We start from the raw sequence: 4314 nt of genomic DNA, 5'->3' as shown, positions 1-4314 counted from the left end.
GTATACATGCAGGTTAGACGTTTCAAAGGCGCGTATGCATATACACCCACTCTCATGCAAGGAAAAGCGCGTATATGTTGGAGAACTTACCCTTGGTCCGTGGTAGTTAGTCCTTGGTATTTGAACCTATGGTTTTGGACCATGGTACCTTGTCAAAAGTGTTGATCTCAAGTATTGGTTCCGTGGTATTGGTTTATTATGGTTTTTGACCGTGGTATTGTGGAAGGCCTAAAACTATAAAAGGGGAAGGAGATCATGTGGCAAAGTATGACCTGAATTATTGAATATCTGAAATATTAGTGATTAACGTTGTGGAGCAGATCTGGATCTAAATGAAGGAGGAACCTTAGCGCAAAGAAGGATAAGTTTTACTGATGGGTCATAATCTCTTGACTTGAATGATAATATCTTTGCATGATTTTGATCTGTTATATATGGCGCATGTGTGATCTATAAATTTGATAATCTGGGTTAATGAGTGAAAGAGTGAATTATCTTTTGTAGATCTGAACGCAGGTTCAGTTCAGAGAAGGCGCGTATATACGCTGGTTTAGTGAAGGAAAACATCGTATATGCAAGTTGTTCCATATGCAGAAGTGTATGCACGCAGGTTTCAGGCTATTAAAGTAGCGTATATATTTTGAGTTGTGATCTTGCTGCTTATGTTTATTGCTGCAGTGTTCTGGGTTTAGATTTGGTGTGTGGTTACTGTTACTGTGATCTGGGTACAGTCGTCAGAGAAGTGTTTATTTTGATTTAGTTTTGATGGGTGAGAAGGTGATTGGTTAATGCAGAAATTCTTGATGTTTGATTGATGTTATTTGTGGATCCAGTCTGAAAATTTATGAAACGTGGTCCCTGAAAGAAAGAGAAGGTTGTAGCCTTCTGTAGGCCAGCACCTACGTACTAGTATCTTGGCTAGTGCAAGAGCGAAGGGGGTTGTAGCTCCCATCCAGGAGAAGCTGGAAAACGAGAGAGAGTTGTAGCTCTCTGCAGGTTGCAGCCTGCGTACTGGTAAAGGACTGCACCAGTACAATTGTAAAAAGAAGTTTCTAATTAAAAGAAGATAGAGACGAATTGCAGTAGGTGGTTTTCACCCACATTGGGTTTCCACCTTATATCTTGTGTTCTTGTGTGTGATTGTCTTCTGCTCTATTTTTACTGTTCCTGGTTACTGGTTAATTGATTTTGATACACAGATTAACAATCATCATCTGACAGATAAAGTAAATTATGAGTTTGCATTGTATACACGGTTTTATTTCGACATAGTTGCATATATACGTAGTTTTAATTAATTGAAGTAGCGTATATCATCTGAATTTGAAAAAGAGAATATTTGGCTCGATAATACTGATTCACCCCCCTCTCAGTATTATTTCCAACAATTTGTATCAGAGCCAGGTTCTTCAGAAGAAGCTTGATCGCTTGAAGAAAGATCTTTCATCATGAGCAACTACGAGAGGGAAGCATCAATCAGGCCACCGATTTTTGATGGGACAAACTTCGTCTATTGGAAGGTAAGAGTTACTTCCTATCTTCAATCTCTTGGTACAGAAGTCTGGGATATCATAGATAAAGGGTATACTTTTCCATCAGCAACTCCTACAGATCTGACTGAGAAGAAGAAATATGAAACAAATGCAAAGGCGGTCAATACTCTATTAGGATGCCTATCTCAATCAGAATTTGTCAAGGTAATGCAGTTTAAATCCGCAAAAGAGATATGGGACAAGATTGTTCTAAGCTATGAAGGAGATGATCAAGTAAAACGAGCAAAACTTCAAACCCTCAAGATTCAGTATGAAAATCTCCGGATGTATAATGATGAAAGTGTGGCTAACTATTTTCTTCATGTAGATGAGATTGTTAATTGTATGAAAAATTTGGGTGAAGAAATAAAAGAGGCTGTTGTGGTTGAAAATGTTCTAAGATCCTTGTCCCCTGGGTTTGAATCTAAAGTTTCTGCAATAGAAGAAAAAGAGAATCTACAAAGCCTTAAAATGTCACAGCTGCACGTAATTCTAACTTCTTATGAAATGAGGAAAGGAGGTCTATCCGATAGGAGAGAAGCTGCCTTCAAGGCTTCAGGCAAAGGAGAATACTATGAGTCAGGACACGTGTAAGAAGAAGAAGAAGAATCAAATTTTGTCAGAAATCTTCAACGGGGTACTGGACGGTTCCGAGGTAAGTTACCTTTCAAATGCTTTGCTTGTGGAAGAGTCGGTCACTATGCTGCCAAATGTCCTCACAAGGATAAGATTGACAAAGGGAAGGAACCTGTTAGATGGAACAAGAAACAGAATGCAACTAAGAAAAGTTACTACACTCATGACAGTGATGGCCTATCAAATAGTGACGAAGATGAACAAGGTAATGATTATAAACTTTTAATGGCCTTTGAAGATGATGAATACATGGACGCTATAGATGTAGATGGTTTTTATGAAGAGATTTCTCGACTCAAAATATGTTTAGAAGAAAAAGATATGATCATTGATACTCTGCAATTCCAACTTGATGAAAAAGAAAAATCTCTTGAGAAGTTAGAATGTGAAATTGTTGGCCTTAGAAAAGAAATTGAGAAAACAAAGGCTCTTAATCTTAAATTTGTTAAAGGATCTGAAACTCTGGATGAGATTATCAATGTACAACGTTCTCCACTAATCAAGACAGGTCTGGGTTATAATGGAGAAACATCTCAAGCATCCACCTCAAGGAGTTATCTTGATGCAGCAAGGAGGAATGAGCAAAAGCCCAATGAAGATCACCAGGTAAAACAGGGACGAATTACATCAAGAACAAACAAAGACTACCAGGTAAACCAGGGGCAATCCATCTTAAGGGTGAACAAAAGCTACAATCAGCCACAGGTAAAAACTTCTCAATTTGCTTCAAGAATGGATGACAATAGAAATCATTTGGCTGGTAGATTTGATAATTGCAGAAGTTTCTTCAATGGCCAATGTTTCTCTTGCCATAACTTTGGTCACAAAGCAACTCAATGTGTTTCCTATAAGACAATCATGACTAGAGAAGCTCAAAAACAAAGAAGTATGACTGGGATTATGAAAAGGACCTATAACAACTTTTCGACACTTGAAAATGAAATTGAATGTTCTATTTGTAATAACTTCGGTCATGAAGATTCTGAATGCAGGAGCAGGTTTCGGCAGACAAAGGAACAAGCCTCAAGCACCAGAACATGGAGAGTAAAGGAACCACAACCAGAAAGATGTGGGATAGCCTTTTATGCAGAAGGATAGGAAAATCTATGGTACATCGACAGTGGATGTTCGAAGCATATGACAGGTGATAAAGAAAAACTTGAATCATATACTGCTTTAGAAAAGGGAAAGAAAGTTTCTTTTGGAAATGATACCCCTGCAGCCATAAAAGGAAAAGGCACTGCTCAGCTGAAAGAAAAGGTCAAAGCTGGAAATGTTTTGTATGTTGATGGCTTGAAGCATAATCTTCTGAGTGTCAGTCAGATGTGCGATCAAGGAACCGAGGTAATATTTCGATCAAATGGATGTAGTGTTCGTGATCTTGATACAGGAAAAACAGTGATCAAAGGTAGAAGAACTCCAAATAATTTATACATATTTGAAGAAGGACAACAACAATGCTATTTGAGAAAGGATGATGAACACTGGTTATGGCACCGGAGGTTGGGGCATCTAAGCTTTTCACAAATAAGGAAAGCATGCAAATATCAGGAAGTTCGTGGTCTTCCAGATATCAAAATTCCAGACAACACAATATGCAAATCATGTCAGTTTGGTAAGCAAACTAGAACTAGCTTCCCTGAAAAGGAAGGATCAGCTAGCAGGCCTCTTGAGCTAGTCCATACAAATGTATGTGGTCCCTTTAGGACAAGGTCACCTCGAGGAGAAGAATAATTTATATTATTCATTGACGACTTCTCCAGGATGGTTTGGTTAGGACTTATGAAGCACAAAGACGAAGCATTCGAAAAATTCAAATCCTTCAAATCTTTGGCTGAAAACGAATTAGATCACAAAATTAAGTGCCTTAGGTCCGACAGAGGTGGGGCGTTTACCTCAAATGATTTTTTCGATTTCTGTGAAGAACATGGAATAATAAGGGAATTCTCTACAGCTAGGACTCCTCAGCAAAATGGAGTGGTGGAAAGAATGAACAGAACAGTGCAACAAATGGCTCGTGCTATGCTTGATGAGTCTGGAACTCCCGCAACCTTCTGGGGTGAAGCTGCATTTGCTGCGGTTGTTATTCTCAACAAAACAAATGTCCGAGTGAACATCACTCAAACTCCGCATGAGCTCTGGTATG

This window comes from Pinus tabuliformis, chromosome 7 (genome assembly GCF_031772625.1).
Source record: "Pinus tabuliformis cultivar Carrire ecotype Pingquan chromosome 7, CPIR1, whole genome shotgun sequence".
Taxonomy (NCBI): domain Eukaryota; kingdom Viridiplantae; phylum Streptophyta; class Pinopsida; order Pinales; family Pinaceae; genus Pinus; species Pinus tabuliformis.
This window is presented reverse-complemented; position numbering follows the sequence as displayed.